We start from the raw sequence: 25,568 nt of genomic DNA on the forward strand, positions 1-25,568 counted from the left end.
CCTCCAAGTCATTGATTAATCATAAACTTGCAGACTGCAAGAGGCAGGGATAATTTTATGGCACCTAAAAACCCCTGGGTGATGCAATAACTAGCATGCAGACGGTAAATAAAGGAGGGGGGGATGTTTGATTAAGCATTAAATAGAGGTCTTATCACTTTACGTGCCACGAAATTATCTGCGCAAGGTTATTGATAAGCGAGGTAGCAACGTCAAAATAGGCAACAAACGGAGGTGCTCAGATGGCAGGGTGCAGAATGGGTGGAAAGAGAACGGGTTGCTTTAGGAGGAATGTTTGCATCATAGAACTGAAAGGGACCCCAAGAGGTCTTTGAGTCCAGTCCCCTGCCCTCACGGCAGGACCAAGCACTGTCTACACCATCCCTGATAGATGTCTGTCCAACCTGCCTTTGAATACCTCCAGAGATGGAGATTCCACAACCTCCTTAGGCAATTCATTCCAGTGTTTGACCACCCTGACAGGTAGGAAGTTTTTCTTAATGTCCAACCTAAACCTCCCTTGCTGCAGTTTAAGCCCACTGCTTCTTGAAGGAATATGATAGAGGTCTATAAAATCATGACTGGGGTGGAAAATGAATAAGGAAAAGTTATTTATCTATTCCCATAATATAAGAACTAGGGGTCACCAAGGTGTGTCTAGGCTACAGGGTTTTGTCGACAAAAGTGGACTTTTGTCGACAAAACTATATCTGTGTCTAGACTACCACCGAGTTCTGTCGACTTAACGTCAACAGAACTCAGCAGTTTTGTTGAAGGCAGTAAACCTCATTCTTTGAGGAATAATGCCTTTTGTCGACAGAGTTCTGTCGACAGAAGGCGTTATTGCATCTACACTGTCCTTTGCGTCTACACGCTCATGTCGACAAAGCGACTTGCTTTGTCGACAGAACTGGATGCAGTCTAAACACTCTTTGTCGACAAAGCCTCTGTCGACAAAAGCCTGTAGTCTAGACGTACCCCAAATGAAATGAATAGGCAGCAGATTGAAAACAAACAAAAGGACGTTTTACAAACAAAAGGACGTTTTTCTTCACTCAGCGCAGAGTCAACCTGTGGAACTCCTTGTATTTATTTATTCCTCCATCTCCCGGGGTGAGGGAGGTGCTGGGTTTTCATCGCCCCATCAGTTGTTAGCCTCTCTGCTGAGATGGCAACCAAGCATGCTGATAACCCATCTACTACTAGGAACTGCTCCGTGTCACTCTCGTCTGCACAGAGACAGTGGCCCAAGCTCTCCATGGCCCTGCGCCATTTACAAGATGCTGTCGTTCTGCCGTTGTAACATCAGACACCTACTTTGCACAGCTGCTCGTCAAGACACAAGGTTACTACTGATTCCAGCGTGGGCTGGAGAGGAACCATCACCCTAGCTTGGAGGTCCACTAACGATCACCGAAGCCCAGGTTGCTCCGTGGCAGGTAATCGGTCTGAGAAAGGATGGGCTGGTACGTGCAGCCTCTCCTAGAAAGTGCGCCGTGGATTATTATATTTTGAGTGTCATAGCACGAGGGACCCAAACCCCAGAACAGAGCGGCCCTGAACGTTGGATCAAGACCAGAACAGATTAACGCTGAACAAGTAGATTGCAGGAGTCACAGTGAATCCTTGCATAGGGCCCCTGGTCCATTCCTCAGCTGGTGTAAACCGGCATCGGTTTCAATGCATTTGGGCTTGATGGAGCTATGTCCATTTCCACCTGCTGGGGGGCTGGCCCTGCACCCAGTGGGTACTGCGACCGAAACAGAAAAGCTGGGAGGCTTGTCTGCAGAAGCCCAGGTGAAGGCAAAGCTTGCTGAAATGCTGGCAGAGGGTCCCTTCAGTTCCTAGATATGAACATGGCCAAGACATATAGCTGAGATCTGTGACAGGACTTGCTCTGCTGTGCACACACACCATGAAGGCCAGCGGCTTCAGAATTTACCTGCTCCTCGGTGTGGTCCGAGGAAGCCACTGTGGTTTCTCTGTGTGGGCTCTTAGCGTTTCATGGTGCATACCTATTATTTCGTGGCACCGTGAAAGAGATCTAGGAGTCAGAGTGGACCACAAGCTAAATGAGAGTCAACCGTGCAACACGGTTGCAAAAAAAGCAAACATGACGCTGGGTGGCATTCACAGGAGTGTTGTGAGCAAGACACGAGAAGTCATTCTTCCATTATACTCTGCACTGATTAGGCCTCAGTTGGAGTATTGTGCCCAGTTCTGGGCACCGCATTTCAAGAAAGCTGTGGAGAAACTGGAAAAGGTCCAGAGAAGAGCAACAAAAATGATGAAAGGTCTAGAAAACATGAGCTACGAGGGAAGGCTGAAAGAACTGGGCTTGTTTAGTTTAGAAAAGAGAGGACTGAGAGGGGACATGAGAGCAGTTTTCAAGTATCTAAAAGGGTGTTCCGAGGTGGAGGGACAAAAATTGTTCTCCTTGGCCTCTGAGAATAGGACAAGAAGCAATGGGCTTAAACTGCAGCAAGGGAGATTTAGGTTGGACATTAGGAAAAACTTCCTACCTGTCAGAGTGGTTAAACACTGGAATCAGTTGCCTAGGGAGGTTGTGGAATCCCTTCCTCTGGTGATGTTGAAGAGCAGGTTGGACAGGCACCTGTCAGGGATGGTCTAGACGGTGCTTGGTTCTGCCGTGAGGGCAGGAGACTGGACTTGATGACCTCTCGAGGCCCCTCCCAGTTCTAGGATTCTATGTTTCCAATACTACCAGGTTTGCAAGGCTTTGCAGTGTGAGGCTGCGCCCACTGGTTCCTACCACTCATGCTAGAAGGTGCCATGAGCCCTATACGGGCAGAGTCGTGAAGGTAGAATACATGCCGGGGACAGGCAGACCCCACACGTGGGTGCATCGATAGAGCGAGGGACTCCAAAAAAGGCCAGAAAAGTAACTCCAAAGTCTTCAATCTCTCTCCAGCCTGTCCCAGCCACCCGGACCTCTTGGCTCCACACACAAGGGCAGGAAATCATAGAATCGTCAGGCTGGAAGAGACCTCAGGAGTCATCAAGTCCAACCCCCTGCCCAAGGCCGGACCAATCCCAACTCAATCAACCCAGCCAGGGCTTTGTCACGCCGGGACTTAAAAACTTCTAAGGGGTGGTTAGATTCCACCCTCTCCCTAGGAAACCCATCCCAGTGCTTCCCCACCCTTCTAGGGAAATAGTTTGTCCTAATATCCAACCTAGACCTCCCCCACTGCAACTCGAAACCATTGCTCCTCGTTCTGCCATCTCCACCACTGAGAACAGCCTCTCTCCATCCTCTCTGGAACCCCCCGACAGGTAGTTGAAGGCTGCTACCAAATCCCCCCTCACTCTTCTCTTCTGCAGACTAAATAAGCCCAATTTCCTTGTAGGTCATGTGTTCCAGCTCCCACATTAATTTTGTTGCCCTCCGCTGGACTCTCTCCAATGCGTCCACCTCCTCCCACTTCCTTTTAGGCCAAACGCTCGCAGCGAGAAGATAAAGCAAATCCGCATGTTTGGATCTGCCCCACACGTTCATTTCAAGGTGTGGGCAGACACTTCAGGTTCTGCCGAGACCGGCTCACCCTTTGTCTGCCCTGCCGAAGCCGTCGTCCGAGCCGCATTCTGCCGGGACCACCAAGGGCCTTTCGAACACCCTTCCGAGGGGCCCTCACACCGACACGGGCAGAGGAGAAGGAAGAGGAAGAGTTAACCATGGCGGGAGGGGAGGGAGGTGGGAGAAGAGTTCGGACAACAGCGAAAATAATAGATAAATCAACCCGCAGGAGGGCAGCCCGTGGCAGAGTCTTTAGCGCCAGTTTATTTATCACTCTTTTCTCCAGGCGCTGACAGGCCTGTCAGGATGGGGTGGGTGAAGGAGGCCGCGGCTGGGCTTGATGGATGAGGTGCCCAGAGGGAAGAAGCCCTTCCCGCACCCTGGATGAAGGCCAGAGGGAGGCGGTGGGGAAGAGGCATGACCAAGAGGGACGAAACTGTCCTTCGGCTGTGAATTTCCCAAAGAGCCACATGGATAAATAACATCGGGCCCATGGAAAGGCCATGTGGGTGTTCCCCATCCTCCTGCCTGCCATGCGAAGAGGGAACCCCCCTGGGCTCAAAGAGAGATCCAAGCGGAGGGGGAGCTACGGAGAAGAAACCGTGTTGCATTTTACAGGAGCCTCTCCCGTTCACAGTCATGCCCCCATGGCTTTTCATCTTCCACATCCTTTGCAGAGATTCTGGAAAGTGGCCCTCTTCTAGGGTGCAAGTCCCCGTCTCCGTGGAATTTACAGAAGCTGGTGCTGAAATCTTTGCAGCGCCTGGTCTCCCCTGCCACTGAAAGGCGCCCATCTCTGGGGTGGAGCGTGGCAGGCTGTCACTGAACCCTCCCCGACCATTTCAGACGGGAAACAAGAAACCAGCTAGCAGACGATGGCCATTTGAGAGTCAACATTGGCCAACATGCCCCAGACACCTGGTATGAAAGAGACCTCACTTATTTCCTGGTTTATATGCTGGGAGTACTTCAGGTCTCTCTGGCATCAGCCTGTGGCCAGGGCGGGCTGGCCAAGGTTGACAGCCACGTGGCAACCACTGGACGTGGAAGCCGTCGGAACATGTGTGCAATTGTGGATTGACTTGCCATGCGTTTACCACCTCCGGGAGTAAAACTGGGTCACTCCATTGCTATGATGAGGTTCACACCAGCTCAGGCAGGCTAAAGCAGGCCCCGGGGATCTGACACGCAAAGACAGCCACTAATCGTGGCGTCCCCACGGCTCTGACATGTTTTCACAGGCGGATTCCATGGGTGGACGTCCCCGGTCACAGTGTATCAGGGCCACTGGTCCAGAAGATGCAGCCACTGCAGGGTTTTCGGGGCACCTTTTCCCGCAAAGACCTGGCATTTGCATGACATGGGCGTATTCCCCTTTCCCGTCACTGGTGGGGGTGGGAGGAACAAATCCGTGGCGTCCTGTAGCATGATTGAAAATGACAGAGGTTCCTTTAAACCCCATTACAGGAGGAGCCCTCTGGAGCCTGGCTCCCTTTTCATTTCTTTATTTTTTTTTCAGCAGGATGCGAGGCAGCGCGGCGAACGCAGAGGATTTTAATAATTGCCTTCCGATGCCGCCCCAGGTAGGGCGCTCTATCCCCACCGCGCAGGCCCGGCGTGGCTGCGCTTCATCCGAAACTCCAAGGGAAGCAGTTTCACAGGGGGCCGCATTGATATTCAAATAGATTCTCACGCAGGCAAATGGAGGGACCGCTAGAGCCAGCCGTGTGTGAAAGAGCAACTAATGGATTAGTATTTCTGGGAGAGTATAATCCCCGTTTTAGGATACTGTATCTGGAATGGACATATTATCAGCCTCTTCTTTCCCTCCCCCCGCCCCCACGCCTCCTTGTCTCTCTTTCTCCTCCTCCTCCTCTCCGGACAGGATACAGAAAGCAATCTGGCACCGCTGAGCTTGGCAAAATTGATGACAGGACTTTAGGATCCATTAGAAAAACAAATTTTTAAACAGTGTCTTCTAAAATCAATCCCTTTTACCTTTAGTGGGATTTATCGCTCTCCTGCTCCCTCTGATTGCAAAGATTCATGGCTCCTCGGAAGAGAAAACAATCCAAATGACCCCAATGATAGGCCAGAAGGAATTCTGGGGGACTGACCGGTTGCAGCCCCCATGGAGAAGACCAGCTGTGGGGAGACATGGTCCAGTGGGTGGGAGGACCTTAGCCCTAAGATATCAATTCAGTTCCCTGTCCTGCCACCAACTTCTTATGTGATCTTGAACAATTATTTACCCACGCTCTGCCTCAGTTTCTCTTCTGTGCCCGTGGGACAGCAAGGCTGTCCCACCTCACAGGAGTATGGAGGGGTACACACACTAAGGATTGTGAGGTGCTCAGATGCAATAGTAACAGAGGACACAGAAGTGCCTATGTAGACAAGTCAAGGTACCTTCTGCCATTCTCTATATTAGTAGAGCTGGAATTATTCTACGAAATGTTTTCTCATCAAAAAGCGCCAATTTGTTGAAACAGAAACATTGCTCAGGAAAGAGAGTCTGGTTTGAACAAACTTCCTGTTTAAAAAAAATCTGACACGATTTTGAAATTGGCAAAATGGGAGGGGTTATCCAAATGCCATGTTTGAACAGGTAAGTTGATCTAGAGTAACAAAATGAAATACAAGGGCAACGTGGACATAAAAGACTTCCACCAACCCAAAGCAGAATTTCCCCTGTGCAGATATTTAGCTTGCAAAAACGGCCAGGATTTCAACATTTCACCCAGATTCAGGATGGGGAAAATGTCTTGAATCTTGACAATTTCCCCAAGATGAGAAAATCATTTTTGCTGAGCTCCGGTTTTTCAGACCTGTGGGGGAAGACAGCAAGCAGCCCTTTCTTATCCTACAGGAAGGACGGAGACCAGGAAGGGTTTAGAACAATAAACAGAGGAGAGGAATAGTTCAGAGTGGGATAGTGAGGCCCCATGATGCAAGCAAAGAAAAATGTATCAGGCCTCTCAAGAAACCTTTCTGAATAAGGGGAGCTGTGTGCAGGTGGAACGATCGCCCCAGAGAAGTAAGTGTCCCCTATTCTGGGAAGTCCATAATTTGGTTGGACAAAAGCATCATCTGAAAAAATCCTGTAGTGGCAGGAGGCAGATTGGATGAGTCTGTCTCTATCTTCTAAAGTCCCGTGAAACTGTCCCATAACTTAAACTATAATTACAGCTCTGAAGACAGAGCAGAGAGCAGCAGCTGCTGGATGGGCGCCCAGCGCTGAAGGCAGAGCAGAGAGCAGCAGCTGCTGGATGGGCGCCCAGCGCTGGAGGCAGAGCAGAGAGCAGCAGCTGCTGGATGGGCGCCCAGCGCTGGAGGCAGAGCAGAGAGCAGCAGCTGCTGGATGGGCGCCCAGCACTGGAGGCAGAGCAGAGAGCAGCAGCTGCTGGATGGGTGCTCAGCACTGAAGGCAGAGCAGAGAGCAGCAGCTGCTGGATGGGTGCCCAGCGCTGAAGGCAGAGCAGAGAGCAGCAGCTGCTGGCTGGGTGTCCAGCACTGAAGGCAGAGCAGAGAGCAGCCAGCTCACTACCACCTCTACGCTAAACAGACCACCTAACTTGTAACTTGCCTGGCTTCATGTCTCTCTTCACAAAGGAATGCAGGAACAAAGAGGCAACCAATGGAACCGAATGGCAGCAAATTAAAGCCTGATCAAAGAACTTTTTTTTCCACCCGAGGCACAATAAACCTGTGGAACTCCCTGCCACAAGATATTAGTGGTCAAGAACCCAGAAACAGACTGATGTTCACATGGATAACAAGACTAAGCAGAGTGAGAATAGCAAGAGCTGCAAATCAAAACAGGAGTTCTACTAGGAATATAAATCCTCATTCTCCAGGGCTTAATTGACAGGGGTCAGGAAGAAATAGTCCATGGGAACAGATTATCCTGTAACTCCCTACTGTGGAGTTTCTTGCTTCTTTCTCTCAGGCGTGAGGTGCTGGCACTGCCAGAGACAGGACAGTACATGATCTGTTCCAGTCTGACCATTCCTAATTCCTCTCATAAAAAACAGACTCTTTCGACTGATGCACTGCCTTTCACATGTGCACCAGCGGCATTAGGTAGCAAGACAGCTGAGGTTGTGATTTGTGGCTTTCAGTCTTCGGTGCCTTGCTCCTCTCTGACCTCCTGCAAGACTCATCCACTGCTGGGTTCTTTTATTGGGGGAGGGGAGTTGCCTTTCCTGCCCCCCGCCCCCCCGTGCTGTCCTCTCCTCTCCAGATCTCCTCTGCTAAAATTGCCTCCTTTGCGTGAATCACTGACTCTCTCCACGAATAAAAGTCTCAGAGGAGTTGCCATGTTAGACTGTAACTTTAAAAAAATGAGTCGTCCCGTGGCACCTTAGGGACAGACAGACAGACAGATAGATGGGATGTATGGGGATAGATAGATAGCGTCATGAACTTTCGTGAGTACAACCCACTTCTTCAGATGAGATGATCTTGTGTTTGGGGGTGCTGCAATTGAAAGACAAAGTAAAACCATGGGCACCCTGTATGCTAGGCAGGGGAAGGCACAGCCTTCCCAACCCACAAGTCTAGCCCCGCCCCCACTCTGCCCCCAGGACGCCTGCTGTTGCCGCCCCCAGCGCCCATCCTCCCTGTGCTCCAAGCCGGAGAGGCTGGCAACACATCTCCTCCTCCCACCACGTGCTCTGGGGCTGGGGAGACTGGGGCGTGTGTGTCCACCCGCTCTCCTCGCCTCCCCATGGTGGTGGGGGGCAGAGAAGTGGCTTGGCTCCCATGGGGGCGGGGCCTCAGTGGAAGGGGCAGGGCTGTGGGCTTGTCCCCCCCGGTTCTACCTTCACCGAGTGCCCATGAATACAACTACATTGGTAACCTCAGCCTTAGCTCATGGGCTAACTGTTCCCTTATTCGCTTGGAGCTGGGCGAGTTAAATGAGACTAAAGTCCCAGTCCCCCCTCTCCATCAATTGCTTGTATTTGTGATGTCATCCGCTTCCTTCCTGGATACTTATGATGTCATCGGACCGCCATCATCATCACTCCTCCAGCCCCCCAGAAAATAAATCCCAGAGCCCGGGCGTGCATTTCTAATGTGAAACACAAAGCCGGGAGGGGGGAGAGATTGAAATCTGTGTCTTCTTTCTACATTAGCAAGACAAACAAGGCCCCAAAAGCCCATTTTCTTCCCTGGGCCGGTCTCTTTTAGGATAAAGTTTCAAGCAGAGGATTTAAGCAACAAGCAGGGGTTTTGCTTAGAGATGGGACTGTGAGGTGAAAGATATCCAGGAGGGAATATTTTTCAGTTGAGGTGAAACCCCACCCCTGCATGACCTGATAAAAATATTGGTGCTTTTTATTACCTGTTAGATTTTCCTTCCACAGCAGTCTCTGTTAATGAGGTCAGTGTGTATGGCACCAGGAACAGTTTACTGTCAGGTTCTGAGATGGGGCGGGGGAGAAAAGGGGCGCCGAGGCCCCCCCTAGCCTGTCCTGAGACACAAGGGTCTTATATCACAGTAACCAATGGAGTAAAAATTGACTCCGTTTGCACCTTTTTAACTGTGTTGGAAATTGACGACATGCGCAATGCTAAGAAGGGATAGATCAGCCAGGAGTGGAGCGGACCAGAGTGGAAGAAATACAAAAGTAAATACTTTCCTGGGGGGGAAAAGATGATTTCAAATATATATAATTGGGGGTTGAGTATCCGTATCTGGTTTTAAAATGGGTTTGTTTCCAACACAGCAATGGTTCTCAAACTCCCTGAAGATGCACATGATCTTCCAGGGATACATACACTCTTAAGACTGACCTAGCTTTCGGACAACAGAAAAAGCCTTAGCAAAGTCAGTACAAACTAAAAATTCATAGTCGCTGGCTTGAGGATCCTGTTCTATAAACCAGATCAGCGGTTCTCAAATGGCCGGTGAGTTCGTTGGAATGGGGTCTCTGGGGCCGGTGTCGGACTGCCTGGGTTCTAGGACAGGAAACTAAAGCCTGAATTTTTAGGTGAGTTGAGATTTGGGGCATGAAAGGTGAATCAGACTCCTGTGAAAGGGGGCAGTCATCTGGAAAAGTTGGAAACCACAGTCCTGCACAGTCTTTCCGGAGAAGACTATGCCAGTGGATATGGGGAGACAGAAATGGGAACAGAAGGACCCTCCCTTCCCCCAGTCCAATTTTAAATGTTTAGCTCCAGCTCTCGGGTCCCGCCCGAGTTTGAACATCTACACTGTAGTTTTTAGCCTCACGCCCCTGCAAGTCTACACTACAGAGCTACAACAGGATAGCTCCATGCCCCTGAGTGATGTAATTAATCGACCTACCCCCCCACCACGAAGATAGGGCTAGGTCAGCAGGAGAGCTTTCCCCGTCGACAGAGCGACCACCTCCTAGGGTTAAAATCGTCTCGGTTATACCGACAGAAGACGCTCTCCTTTAGGCGTAGGAGCCAGGGACCTAGAAAATTGGTTAAAAAAAGCAACTGTGTAACCGTTACAAAAATTCCTAGCGGTTCCATGGTTACACTGAGAGCGCTGCAGGGCCAGGAGCCGGAGTGTCACCTGAATGGAAAACGATAAGCTGATGCTCATCAGTTAACCGTTTAAATGGTTACACTCTTGCATCCCCACTAGGAGCGTCTTTCAGTATGTGAAGACGAGACCCAAGTCAGCTGAGCAGGGCTCTGAGATGCAATGCCTCAGGTTTTTGTCACCGTGGAGACATAACGGCCTACCCAGTCAGGAAATGGGCTGAGGGCCACATCACACGAGCAAGCCCTGGACGTCATGGTTTCCATAACAACCCCCCCCCCCCCAAACTAAACACTAGTGAGCTGTTGAAATGGGGAAGGTTGGAGTCCGGATAAACACTTTTACTGCCGAGCCACCCAGCTCACAGAAATAGGGTTGACAGTGTATTTCAAAGGAGAGAGCATGCCCTGGTGGATTTTTCGGCTCTGTGGCTGAACTGAAAATAGTTTTAAAAATGCAGTCAGTTTTACACGGAAACGGAATTTTTGGGGGGGACAGGCAAGATTCTTGCCAAAACAGCCTCCCCTCACCACAAAATTGCACCCCGGTTGAACGTCCCATTGCGAATGACAGTTTGCACCGACATTTCATCGTGAAAATGTCCCTGCAAAACGAGATGTCGACGTGGTTCGTTTTGAAAGCGCCAAAACAAACCATGCTGGACATTTCTGAAATTTTAATTTTTTTCTTCTGTTTTTTTTTTCTTTTTTTTTTCAGCCCAAACAAGTTGCCAACTTTGATGAAAACTGGTGAATATTTTTATGGCCAAATATATATTTTTCAGCAAACTTACTACAGTAAAACCTGTGTTATCCGGCGCGCTCGGGGATTAGGGCGTTCTGGATATCTAAAAATTCCAGTTATCTGAGGGTCCCATCCACCTAGGAAAAACCAATGGACAATAAGGGTGTGTCTAGACTACATGCCTCCATCGACGGAGGCATGTAGATTAGCCAGATCGGCAGAGGGAAATGAAGCCGCGATTAAAATAATCGCGGCTTCGTTTAAATTTAAATGGCTGCCCCGCTCTGCCGATCAGCTGTTTGTCGGCAGATCGGGGCAGTCTGGACGCGCCGCGCCGACAAAGAAGCCTTTCTTGATCGGCACAGGTAAACCTGGTTTCACAAGGCATACCTGTGCCGATCAAGAAAGGCTTCTTTGTCGGCGCGGCACGTCCAGACTGCCCCGATCTGCCGACAAACAGCTGATCGGCAGAGCGGGGCAGCCATTTAAATTTAAACGAAGCCGCGATTATTTTAATCGCGGCTTCATTTCCCTCTGCCGAGCTGGCTAATCTACATGCCTCCGTCGACGGAGGCATGTAGTTTAGACGTACCCTGATAGTAAAACTCAAGTTTTTAATATTGGTAGTTTTGTAGTGTGAGGCAGTTGGTCTCACATTTCTATTTTGAGTTAAAGCTGATTAGTACTTCTTAAATAAAAAATTGTTAAGCCAATCATGGTAAACCACGCCAGGCCTGTGTGCCTGAAGATGTGACAGTATGGTGGCTGGAGGTAATGCCGGTTAACAAACTGCCAGATAACAAAGGTTTCACTGTATTTGCAGAAAAAACGTCTCCCTGCTCCACCTTTTGCGGTAATCTGCTCTTAAGCTGTATAAAGTGCATGTAGGGCTGGTGGGATGGACAGCCAGGGGGTCAGGCAGGTACACTCAGAACAAGAGATGGACAGGCAGATGCTCCCTGAGGTTCTCCCAATGCATGTGCAAACACACATGCCTTCGGGAACAAAGAAAAGACAAGATCCACCCACCAGAGAACTTGTTCTAATTCTTTCCCCTTCTTACCCATTTTTAAGGGTGCAAATTGATAATCCAGACCCTAATCTCATGGGCAGCAGGTGAAGGCCAAACTGGGGAAAGCAAGCCGCAGCCCCGCCCCTGCTAGCCAAGGCCCGCCCCTGGAGCCAAGCCCCGCCCACCCACATCCTGATCCTTCCTGGCCATCTGGAGGATAGGGTGTGTAGGCAATTTCAGGAAGGCTGTGCCTTTCCTTGCCTGCATTACCAGCCAGATGTTCAAAGCAGGGCACCCAACTCTGTAGGAGTTCCGGCCTACAGCTGCATCAATTCTGCCTGGCAGATACACAGCACTGTGAGGTCTGCAGTGTATTAGAGGCATTAACATGAGACAGCCACACGTCTCGTGAGCTGTGCAAATTATCCCAAACAAGTGGCAATCCGACTGTTGACCTGCGCCCTTCAGCCACGAATCTTATAACTTGCCATATAGTCCACGTGTCTGGAAAGCAAGCGGCAGTGAGAAAGGGAGGCAGATAGAGAGGGACAGCATTTAGTAGAGGGATGTATATTTAGGACGGGCAAGTATCTGCCTCCGATCTAGACCTAGATTTACACTGTAGCTATAACTACCTCTGCATCATCCATTTGCTATGTCAGTAATGTGTGACACACACACACAGGGAAGCTGAGAGCCTTAGATACAGGGGTGAGTGCTGGAGAAAACCCCCAAACACCCCCCAACCTGGCCATCTACCCCCTCCCTCTGTAGAGAGCCCAACGTCTATGCCCAGGTTCTGCTCCCATTTACCCCTCTCAACCTGGTACAATGGCGTTGAAGTCCAAGGGACCGTTCCCCATGCGCTCCATGACAAAGGCACTCAGAGGCTAGGCTGGAGAGTCTGAAGAGGGGAACTGCTGTCTGGGGATGCACCTCCCCCCAACACCGAGTATCACCGCTGCATTTCTGTAATACCTAATTCCCCCCTCCCCCTCCAAGTGGGATTTGGCAGCAAACTGCTTAACTTGCTGCTTCCAGCTCCCTCTGTCTCCCCCCCCCCCCCACGGGGACCGGTCGTTTATTGGCAGCGGAATCGATTACTGAGCGAAACCCCCCTGGCTCGCTTCCTCCTCCCTCCCTCACCCACTTCCCTTCCTCCGTCTCTGTCTCTCTCCCCCTGGTCCCGAGAGCGGCACCTCCCCATTTTTGCGCCCCCCCCCCCACTCCTCTTCCACCGTAGAGCTCCGGTGAGCCTGGCCAATTCATCACCCTGTCATGCCGGTGTGACAGCCCTTCATAAATGCACCACAATGAGCCTAAATAGGCATCCAGGCAGCCCTCAGACCAGCCAATTTAGCAAAGCAGGCAACATCTGAGGCGCTGAATCCCCGTGAGCCGGAGATTGAAATTGGGAAATTGGTTCTACTCCTCTCCAGTCGTTCAGGGTTGTTTCTTTTTTTAACTACACCGAGCTAGTCCCTCCCGCGCGAGATATATATTTCAGGTAATGCTCTCCCACTTACATCGCCAGCACTTATTACACACGGATGCCGAGGCCCAGCTGGGCACGCTCTCTCTCTCTCAGTAGATTATTGAGGGGCCTTACTGGTGAACTTGCAGGGTCTGCAAAAACACACTGGCCTCAGCGGACGGAGTCTGGACGCAGGCCCAGGCCGCTGGCTCCCCAGCTGTCGGCCAAGGGCTTGGGCAGCCGGGGAAGCATCTTGCTCGTCTCTCCTCCGGCGAGGCCTGCGGGGCGCCCACAATCCTGCAAGGTTGTGCTTTTCAATTCCTTCACACAGCAGGAGCGGCCAGCCAGGCCAGGCCCGGGCGGTAACTTTTGTCAGGGATGCAGGGCAGCGAGCAAAGGGGCGTCTTCCGAGGGAGAAGACCTGGTGGCCCAGAGGGTTTGGAGCGAGCTGCTGCCCCCTGTCCTATGTGAAACGAGGTGGCAGGTCTCAGCCCAGCACCTGCTAGACAGTGTGCACAGCAGGCATATACCTCTGACACCGCACCGAGCACACCAGAGTCTTCATCTGTGGTATCCGGACGTGTGGGCTGGGTTTACAATTGCTGGGCCTGGCTCTTGCATCCTTGTGAAGGCTCCGTCGCAGTCCTCCTGACTCACAGATCCACACTGCCACATCACAAGGCATCACCCAGGTCGGGGGGGGGGGAGCCACCAGGCCCTGCACCCCCATCCCCAGTGACTCAGCCAGCAGGGAGAACAGGAGGTGTTTTGGTTCACAGGGACGCAGCGTAGAACAGACTTGTCAGTACAGGAGCTGTCAGTACCATCCATCTTGGGGGAGGGGGTCCCACAGCCAGGGCCCTGGGCCCCCTCCCTGTATCCTAAGCCAGCTGAGACTCCCACACACACTCAGCAACCGGTCCCCGCCCTGCAGGTAGCCCCGCCTCCACCGTTGTCCAGTTTCCTGGGCAAAAGGTGTCACCGGATGGCACCCCCCTCCCAGGCTCAGCTTGCAGTGAGCCTGGGCCATTGAGAACCTGCTGGTCTGAGCATCCTCCCTCAGCGATTCACAGCTGGAATTCCCACCCCCTCTAGATAGTAGTGCAGTGCCCAGGGAAACTGAGGCACACCCACAGCGTTACCGCAGAACAGTGCAGGACAGTAGAACTTACATGCAACCTAGCGAATACAATCCCCACTTCGTCCCACAGGGGCTGGCCCTGGCTCGCAGCAAGACCTGGGCTCTGACCTGCTGGCCCCCAGCCCTGGCTGACCCGAGTCACACTGTGTGGACGGAAGTGGGGCTTGGCTGGGCCATGGGAGAGGACGTTTGTTCTCCCTTTGAGGTTGCTCGGCAGGAGGGAAGCTGCCCTGGGGGAGCCGAGCTCAGGCTGCTATTCCCGCTAGGGAAACAGAGATGTCGTGAAGGTTCGTGGGCGATGGAGCCGGCACCTTTCTCCAGGGCTAACTCTGCTTTTCAAACTGACCGTGCTGCCCGAGAGACCGCGAGCTTCCCGCCTTGTCCAATGCGCAGGTCCAAGAGTGGCACAAATGATGAACGGCCTACAGAACGCGAGCGATGAGGGAAGGCTGAAAGAATTGGGCCTGTTTGGTCTGGAAAGGAGAAGACTGAGAGGGGACATGAGAGTGGTTTTCCAGTCCTAAAAGGCTGTTCCAAGGAGGAGGGAGAAAAATTGTTCTCCCTGGCCTCTGAGGACAGGACAAGAAGCAATAGGCTTAAACTGCAGCAAGGGAGGTTTAGGTTGGACATTAGGAAAAACTTCCTAACTGTCAGGGTGGTCAAACACTGGAATAAATTGCCCAGGGAGGTTGTGGAATCCCCATCTCTGGAGATATTTAAGAGCAGGTTAGATAAATGTCTATTAGGGATGGTCTAGATGGTGCTTGGTCCTGCCATGAGGGCAGGGGACTGGACTCGATGGCCTCTCGAGGTCCCTTCCAGTCCTAGTGTTCTCTGATTCTATGGCAATTGAGGATACCCCAGGGGATGCCATGACGTTACTGGGATGGCAGTAAAGCAACCAAAAGTGACTGGACTCCAGGCTGAGGTGAACTGGCAGCGCCGACGCTATGGCCTTACGCGCACCGGGCCTGGGATCTCTTCTTGCACGGATTCAGTACAGCCCTCCCACAGCTCAGCACAGGGTTAGCCCATGGTGTTGCTGTTGAGATACCTGGAGGTGCTCTGCCCATGAGTCAACTCCAATGCCCGACGAATGACCAAACTAAGAGAGGCTCAGCTTTGGCTGGAGACCTGGAGTGGAAAAGAGGAAGGGGTGACAGGAATGGCGTCTGCAGCAACTGATTTCTGCTCTCACCAGAATTTTTCGGTGGTCTAGCGTGAGTTTAGTTAGCTGGATGTCCACTTACCATGGGTGTGGCCAGGATTCCCGCGGTCCCACAAAGTTTGTTTACAGCCACCAGCCCTGGCTCTGTGTTCTGTGCTGCGATTTAGCTCTAATTCACCCCAAAATGTCTCATAACAGCCCAGCGAGCGGTGGAGGTGTTGGTAATGCTGCTACACAATATTGACCTCCCTGGTTTGGCAAATTCTGTGGTTCGGCACCGCTCAGGTCCTGAGGGTGCCAGACTAGAGAGGTTCTACCTGTAGTTCAAGCCAGGCTCACACTGTTACAGCTCAGGATGTCCGCCCTACGTGGCACCTGAGAACCCAAGTGCCAGCCTGAGTGCCCAGCCCAAAACACCAGCCCCACAAGCTCTTTTGTAGACCTGGGCTGGATCCTGGAGGCCGTGTAGACGTACCCCACGGATGCAAGAGCAGATTCTATCCCAGTCTCCGTCAGCTACCAACCCCACAGACTCTACCATCTGGCTCCCAGATGCCGGGTAGACATATCCCATGGATGCAAGAGCAGGCTCTATCACAGTCTCCTCCATCTGGCTCCCTGATGCCATGTCCACACTGCGGTCCTCTCCCATCTACACCCCAGTCTTCCCTGACGCTGCTCAGCTCAGAAGATTTGCAAGAAGCATCCTCTCGCGTGCACCAGGCCTGCTACAGCGGACCAAGCAGCGGCCACATCTCTCTTTAGCAGCCCATACGGCCTGCAGCTGAAACAGCCCCCCCCAGTGTTACCCTTCGCTTCTTGCTATTTCGCCCATGACAACGTGAGCCTCTACAGGAGCCCGGTGGCTGCCGCCCCAGCCGTCCCCCGTCCCCATTGGGAAGAGGCCGATCACGAATTGCTGTGAGCCACTAACAAGAGGAGCCTTCCCCGCAGCAAATTAGCACCGTGTTCTACAGCCGGCGGCCCACAACCAGCGGGCGCTCCGGAGCCAGCTGCCGGGGCAGGCGTGAGTTACAATCCCACGCTGGGCTGCGGCAGTAAGGAACTTCCTGAGCTTCGCGAGCAGAGGACACGCATGCCACTGGGAAGTTCTTCCGGCTCTTTCCCAGCCTCCGGGCTGCAGGCGCGACCGACGGCCGTAGCGGGAACGAGGGACGAGCCTTTTTGGGGAGGGCTGCCCTGGCGGCCAGACGACGTCGATGTTTTCCCATGATGAACACGGAGGTGCCCCTCCCTCGTTCTCGCTCCGCCTTTAAGCCCAAACATGTGGAGCTGTCTCGCTCATCCTTGGCCTCCGCTTGAGCCTCGGTCCAAGGTGCTGAGCAGGGAAGCAGAATTCGCCTCATTCAACCCTTACACCGCGGATCTAAAATCTCGGTTGCAATGGACTGAGATATTCCCATGAGAATGGGCACTGGGTGCTCTGGACTTCTGTCCACTAGCCTCCCTTCGATAACGCCTTGCCCCTCTCACCTCTTCCCTCTGCGAGCATCTGGAGCCCACGTGATACGGTGCTGACGGACGGGCAGTGGTCTGTGCCGACCGCCAGCCTCCCGTTCTTGGCCGGATTTCAGTATTTTCAATTCCCTGTTGGTGCCGTCGAGGGTTTGCAGCCTCCTGCCTGCTTGCAACGCTGACATCTCTGGCCCATGTCGTGGGATGGAAGGTTTCCCTCCCATTTAGCTACCAAACCTCCGGCCTTGAGGATAGGACGGACGGGGTACAACCCGCTTCTCCATGTGCCTGCCGAGTTGCCGTCCCAAGTTGCTCGCATCGCCCCACTGCTTCGTTTTCCTCTGGTGCCAGGCGCTAAACGGCGTCAGAGGGCGGGGGAGGGACAGAAGTCGATTTCCTGGGCCCGCGCGCGTGACGTGGGTCGGAGGCACCGCAGGCCTCTGTCACATCGCGGCGGAGTCCCTAGCCGCCCGGTCCAGGGGCTGCCGTGGCAACGAGGAAAGAGCTACCCAGATCCCCTTCCCGGTGAAGCCTTTGGCGTGCCCCTCGAAGAAAGGCGGGGCAGGGAGCCGCCGTGTCTGTCAGAGCTCAGCGTGTCTACATGCGCAACGTGGTTGTGCCCAGCCGGAACGTAAACCTCCCTCGCGCCGTGTGGCCCCCGCGGCTGGGCGCTAACGCTCCCACAGCACGCGTGGTCTCTCTCGCTTCCACACAGGAGCGAGCCAAAGCGCACGAGGGACCTTGGGCCACGGCAGGCAAGAGTGAGGTAGATCTACCCCGGGGGGGGGCGATCATTTTTATAGGGGGGCCACTTCACAAATTTTGGCCGTGCTCGCAGGCCGGCACCCTTGGAAAGGGCGGAGCCTCAGGTGGAGGAGGCGGAGCCTCAGGTGGAGGAGGCGGGGCCTCAGGCGGAAAGGGGCTGTTCCCTCTAGGTGTAAAGGAGACTTCACACGCTCCCGCATCCAATCAGAGCCTGGGGCAGAGGAGTACGTGAAGTCTCTCCTCTCCCCACCCTCTGTCCCCGTCCTGCCAGGGGTGCATGGTGCCTAGGGGGAACCTCCAGATGTTTTGAACAGCTGGTGGGCACCCCTGGCAGGGGGAGGGAGCCACCAGACATTTTGAACAGCACAGGAGCTTGGTCCTGCCTTGAGGGCGGGGGGCTGGACTCGATGACCTCTTGAGGTCCCTTCCAGTCCTATTATTCTATGATTCTATGATGTTGCACACTACCCCTCCCACAAGTCTTGATTGGCCTGGGGGCAGGGGAGCGGCAGGGTGGTCACAGACCATATCAACTGGTTTGCCACACCAGGTCCAGCCCACGGGCCGGATCTTGCCCACCCTGATCTACCCTCAGCTCATTGCAGGCTAACAGCTCACATATGCAACCCCTGGACAGACCAACTCCAAGCTTGGAAGGGAAGTTTAGTTGGTCTTCATGGCCCGTACAAGCGGGGGCTCGCTGGCATTGATGGATATCTGTGTGGGCTGTGTGGGGACGTGACCACTGACACCTAAACTGTGCCCCTGTGATGAAGTGGGACTTTTTCATAATAGTTTCCATGAATGTGTGAGTGCCTCAGTTTCCCACATGTTTCCATGAATGAGTGCCTCAGTTTCCCACATGTTTCCATGAATGGGTGAGTGCCTCAGTTTCCCACATGTTTCCATGAATGGGTGAGTGCCTCAGTTTCCCACATGTTTCCATGAATGGGTGAGTGCCTCAGTTTCCCCTATGTGGGAAACTAAGTGGTGGGAAAAGCTTGTTTGCTTTATACAGAAGCTCCAAGATTCAGGTGTGACTGATGCTTAGCTGCCTTGGGCCTGGGCCCCCGGGCCCATGAAGATCCGAGAAGACAATCCTCATTGCAGCTGCTCTAGATAGTTCAGACCAAAGCAGGCTGTCAAGAGCTTCAAAAAGATCTCACCCAACTAAGTGACTAGGCAACCAAATCGCAAATGAAATGTAATGTTGTTAAATGTGAAGTAATGCACATTGGAAAAAACAATCCCAGCTATACATACAGTATGATGGGGACTAATTTAGCTACAAAGAGAGAGCTTGGAGTCATTGTGGATAGTTCTCCGAAAACAACCACTCTTATGTGCAGCAGCAATCAAAAAAGCAAACAGAATGTTAGGAGTAATTAAAAATAGAGAATATGACAGAATATCTTATTGCCTCTCTATAAAACCCTAGTACGCCCACATCCTGAATACTGCGTACAGATGTGGTCGCCTTATCTCAAAAAAGTTCTCTTGGCATTGGAAAAGGTTCAGAAAATGGCAAGAAAATGATGAGGGGTTTGGAACGGCTGCCATAGGAAGAGAGATTAAAAAGACTTGCACTTTTCAGCTTAGAAAAGAGGAGACTAAGGGGGGATAGGATAGAGGTCTATAAAATCATGACCGGTTTGGAAAAATGAATAAGGAAAAGTTATTTACTTATTCCCAGAACATAAGAACTAGGAGGCACTACATGAAATGAACAGGTAGCAGCTTTAAAACAAACCACAGGAAGTTTTTCTTCATGCAGCGCACAGTCAACCTGTGGAACTCCTTGCCAGAGGATGTGGTGAAGACTAGGATTTTCAAAAAAAGAACTAGAAAAATTCATGGAGGTTAGGTCCATCAATACTTATTAGCCAGGATGGGTAAGAATGGTGTCCCCAGCCTCTGTTTGTCAGAGGCTGGAAATGAGTGACAGGGGACGGATCACTTGATGATTCCCTGTTTTTTGACTCCCTCTGAGGCATCTGGCATTGGCCACTGTCGGGCTAGAATGACCTTTGGTCTGACCCAGTACGGCCGTTCTAATGTACCATTCGTGGATAATGGAGTAAATCCCATTATACGCATTCAGTTTCATTTTCCAGCTTGCATGCGCCAGCGTTGGGCTCTCGTGTTTGAGTCCCAGGGCCGAAGGGGGAATATTAAAAACTTTCTTGCCGGTTGCTCTAGAATTACAAGGCGTTTCTGGAATCCGCAGCAGGAAAGGAGGCAGTGGGGGAAGGAAATCTACCTTGACGCCAAGAAAGATGCTGTAGAACGAACATTATTTTCCTGATTAATACTGTTCCTTGTTCAGTGTTAGACACCAATGAGTCTCCATCATCCTCTGTGTCATAGGGGCAGGGAACCTTTTATGGGTCGGGGCCACTGGCCCACATTAAAATCAGTCGGGGGCCACGTCCGTGACTTATTTTCTTTTGCTTCTCACTTTTGTGGGGCCCCCAACTGAGAAGCGGAAAGACACTCCCCACATTCCCCTTCCCTCAGGTGGCCTGGGTTACTAGATATTGTGGGGGGCCCTAGCCGCTGGGGTGGAGTCAAACATGAGGAGTTCAGTGTGTGGGAGTGGTCTGCCGGGAAATGGGTTTGGGGAGAGGGGTCTGGATGGAAGAGAGAGAGTGCAGGAGGCTCGGGGACCGAATCCAGGCAAGCTGGGGGATGAATCTAGCCCTAGGATCTTCTGTTCCCCACCCCTCTACCATAAACACTTGTCATTATCAATTACTCTACAGAACAAAGGCTGAAGTTTGTATCTGAACTCCACTGACTTCTAGTGGGACACCAATTTCCCCCTTTTTTCGGCACAGGTTTAAGCCCCTGTAAAATAAATCCAAACCTCTAAACACACCCTGGCACATCACAGGCGTGATTGCGCGGCTCAGTTTGCATTTACTCCGGATGCCGTTGGACCGTGTGAAGTCTAAATTACACCTATCGCCGTTACCCTAGGGACTGTCTGCTTAGTAAATAAAGTTGATTATAAGAAGCGTTTATTGAGGCTTAGCTGCGTCTGTGTGACCCGAGCAGCTATCGATTATTTGCTTGTTAACCCTCATTAAATATGGCTTTAATAAACAATTGGTGGCTAATCAACCTACAATCAGCATCTTTTTTAAAGATACATTGAGCATGTAGCGATAAACCAATTGCATTGCATCATCTGCAATGCCTGGATGGGGAGAATTTGTCCTGTGTTTGATCCGCCCCCCTCCGTCGGACCCCTTGCTCCCCATCTATTAGAGATTACATGTGAGTCTCCTTTACGGTGCCCCTTTGCAATGATCTGGGGCCAGCAAAGGGACTAGAAATGAGCAGCTTTCTTTTCTACCTAAGGATTTGGCAACAAAATCCACATCCAAGTGCATGTGTGAAGGGGCAAAAAGGATCCGGCTGGATCATCTGATGCCAGGTAGGGCTGGCAGGGGATGGCAGCAGGGGTGAGGGAGGGAAGCCCTCCTCTGTTTTGATATAAGAGCCTTGCGGCACATGGGAGATGTAACGTCGATGCCTTGCTCTGCTACAGATGCCTTGCACAGCCTTGGTCAAGCTACTTAGTCTCTCATGGCCACACTGCAGAACGATGGCCATCGTCGCAGGTCTCAGAGCCTGGGTCTAAAGACGGGCTCGGCATGCAGTGCGGCCATTCCTGCTTGGATTGGCACTTGGGTGAGGGTTTCTTTCCCAAGGCCGAGCTGGGAGACTGCTCCCCTTTCCTGCCCCACCCCACGCCGGTCCAAAGGGACAGAACACATAGTCGTGGGATGAAACCGAGCAAAGGGACATTGCTGCTCATGCTTCAGCTCCCCGTATATCTCTCAAGGAAGCTGTCAAATTAAAACCGATCCTTCTCCTGGCGGGACAGCCCTCTAGCATGGTCAGCAGCAGCAAGGCAGAGGGTCCTGGGACTGATAGGACCTAGAGGTCCAGGCTGAGGGTTTTGCTCCCAAGTCTGTGACTGACCAGGTGTCAGATAATTGCATGTTGACCACCCCCTGCCTCAGTTTCCCCACCTGCTGGCACAGACAGAACCTGCTTTGCTTGGCAGCCTTGATTCACTGGGGTGCATTGAGCTCCTCGGGTGGCAGGTGCTGAGACAGTGCGGGGTCTGGCGGATGGGGAAAGGCCTTGGATTGGGACTCTGGGGAGACAGAACATGCAAACCTAGCAGGGAAATGCACGTGTGTGGGCAGAACATGTCTGCGTGAGCCATGAGAGTGTGTGTGTACATGAGGGGCTGAGTATATGGGCAATGTGCATGCTGCCCGGGGGTACCAGGATACTCGGGCACCCATGATGCCCTCCATGGGCATCTTCTGAAGGTTTGGCAGGGAGGGAAATATTTTAGCCAGACAAGTTCTGGATGGATGACAGTGACTCCCTCTTTTTATCTTCCTAACAGATCGTGCCTGACGGTGTTGACGTACTGAGATGTCGGGGGAGCATTTTAGGACAGAATTAGATGGGAGAGGGAAAAGATTTTTACCAAATTAATGAAAAAATCAATCCGGCCTTAGAAATCCATTAATGGTCAGAATGTGCGGACAGAGAAATCCCACAGGAGCTACTAGTGCCTGGGAAACGCCTTTTCCCACTCTATGGACTCGCGGAGGGGGCTGGGGCAGGTACCCCAAGGCATGGGAGAGCACAGGAGTTCCTGGCTTCATGCCATTCTCTCTGGTGCACGTCACAAGAAGCGGGCGTATTCGCACACTCATAAGGAATCCTAAATAACACCCAATGCAGAGCCCACCGAGTGCTTTCCAGCTGCGGGCCCCAAAGCACGTTACAAGGGAGAGAGCAGGCTTGTGATCCCCATTTTTACAGAAAGGGAAACCGAGGCACCAAGCAGTGATGTACCTGGTGTCACCCAGCCGGGCAGGGACAGAGCAGAGAACAGACCCCGGGTCTTCAAAGCCTCAATCTGGTAACTCAGGTGTGTGCGTGTGCGCATGTGTGTGTGTTTTATAGTGATGGGCATGGCTCATCATGACATAGACTCATAGAATCACAGAACGGGAAGGGACCTCGAGAGGTCATCGAGTCCAGCCCTCCGCCCTCACGGCAGAACCAAGCACCATCTAGATGATCCCTGACAGGTGTCTGTCCAAGCTGCTCTTAAATATCTCCAGATTCCACAACCTCCCCAGGCAATTTATTCCAGCGTTTCACCACCCTGACAGTTCCGAAGTTTTTCCTACTGTCCAACATAAACCTCCCTTGCTGAAATTGAAGCCCATTGCTTCTGGCTCTATCCTCAGAGGCCAAGGAGAACAATTTTCCCCCTCCTCCTTTTAGATACTTGAAAACCACTATCCTGTCCCCTCTGGGTTTTCTCCTTTCCAACCTAAACAAACCCAATTCTTTCAGTCTTCCCTCACAGCTCATGTTTTCTGGACCGTTCCTCATTCTTGTTGCTCTTCTCTGGACCCTCTCCAATTTCTCCACATCTTTCTTGAACGCGGTGCCCAGAACTGGACACAATATTCCAATTGAGGCTAAATCAGCACAGAGTAGAGCAGAAAAATGACTTCTTGTGTCTTGCTCACAACACACCTCTGAATGCCTCCCAGAATCATGTTTGCTTTTTTTGCAACAGCGTCACACTGACGACTCATGTTTAGCTTGTGGTCCACTCTGACCCTTAATCTCTTTCAAGAGTGCTTCTTCCTGGACAGTTGTTTTCCATTCTGTGTGTGTGACACGGATTGTTCCTTCCTAAGTGGAGCACTTTGCATTTGTCCTTATTAAACTTCATCCTGTTTACCTCCGACCATTTCTCCCGTTTGTCCAAATCATTTTGAAGTATGACCCTCTCCTCCAGAGCACTTGCAACCTCAGCACCACAGCTGGGACCTTTGTCTAGACACATCTCTCCAGGATCAGCAGCTTGTTTCTAAATCGGCTGCCCCCTGCTGGATTGTTATGGTCATCAGGCCCCAGGCTGCCCCCTGCTGGATCATTATGGTCATCAGGCCCCAGGCTGCCCCCTGATGGATCGTTATGGTCATCAGGCCCTAGGCTGCCCCCTGCTGGATCGTTATGGTCATCAGGCCCCAGGCTGCCCCCTGCTGGATCGTTATGGTCATCAGGCCCCAGGCCATCCCCGCTTGTGGGGGATGAGGCAACCAGAAGATGTGAAAGATCTAGGACAAGGGAGCTGCCTCGGCCCACGACTTTGCCACACTTCCAGAAACGGCTCTGCTCCGGCAAGGTTCCTAATCCACATTTACACTGCCATAGAGCAGAGGGGCAAGGAGATCGGGACCCGGTGGGGTAAAGATTGCAAGTGACAGAGATTAGTCAAGAGCCTGTGTTAATCTGTAACTTTAAAAACCGAGTGGTCCCCATAGAGACAAGCAAAAACAAATACAGTATCATCATGAGCTTTCGTGGGCACAACCCACTTCCTCAGATGAGTGGAGAAAGAGGCATTAGCGAGGCAGCACAGAAACCCCAAATCATAAAGCAGAAAAAGATGGGGGGGAGGAGAAGAAACCCCCATCAATTGCAGTGTCCATGCTAAAGGAGTCTAGCCGAGGGGGCTGTAATCTCAGATTTTGGTGTCATTCGGGTGTTGGATAGAACGGCCCATTCAGTTCATGTCACTGTTCAATCCCTGGATAAACATGGTGAATTTGCATACAAAGGCCAGTTCTGCAGCATCTCTTGTGTGGTTGGTTCCTGAAATGACTTTGCAGCAGCACAGTCACTTTTAGACCCCTGACTGAGTGCCCGGGCGGGTTAAAATGTTGCCCCCCCCCCAGTTTTTGGCGTGTTACCGTTTCGAAAATCAGATTTGTGTCCACTCGTCCTTTGTCCATGCACATTCGTTTAAACCTCCGAGTGACCCATGCTGCCAGGGAAGGTGAAAAACCTTCTGTGATTTACTCACAGGCAAGGTTCTGCCCCCTTGTGGGTAAAGCAATGAGGCCTCCCTCTCCGTTGATTCCCCCTGCACCCACACATTTGAATCTCTCCCCCTTCCACACAGTCCAAATCAAAGTTCTTCACAACTCTCCCCTGCCAGCCTCTCTGCTCTTGTCTCACACCCACGTTTGGGAAGGCTGGCTATTAGCACACACAGTGGCAGTGCCAGCTACCTCTCCGCCAGAGTTCTCTCTAATTGTTTCCATTTGTGTGCAGAATAAATTTTGTTCGGTGCACCAAAGCACGCGTAGATGTGCACCACCAATAGAAACACGTGCTACTGGGTGTCGGCGGGCGTGGGTGCTAGGCAGCACCTGGATTGCTCCTGGGTGGCTGCCCAAGCTCTCAGCTTAGCGGAAACACTGCTCTGCATCAGGCATTGCTTCTCCTGCCAGTCCTTGAATCCATAGCATTGGAAGGACACGTGGGAGGGAGCCCCATGGAACACCCATTTCCCCCCAAAACAGCCTCCACGCCCACCCCTCTGCCCTTGCATGGCTAATAATTCAGTCCCTGTCCTGCAAACTGGCGAGGAAACGGAGAATGATTGGCAGCTCCATTACTGTCTATAGAGGTCCCTCCCCCCCCAAACTGCTTCTCCTTCCCAGCCCCCCGCTGAGATGTATGAGCCGGCCCTGCATTATGAGGCGAGTGACTTATCGAGCTGTCAGGGGGAGAGTTTTAAGACAGAATTATGTGGGAGAGGGAAAAGATTTTTACCAAATTAATGAAAAATCAATCTGGCCTCAAAAATCCATTAATGGTCATAATGC

Source organism: Pelodiscus sinensis, chromosome 2, assembly GCF_049634645.1.
Source record: "Pelodiscus sinensis isolate JC-2024 chromosome 2, ASM4963464v1, whole genome shotgun sequence".
In the NCBI taxonomy this organism is placed as follows: domain Eukaryota; kingdom Metazoa; phylum Chordata; order Testudines; family Trionychidae; genus Pelodiscus; species Pelodiscus sinensis.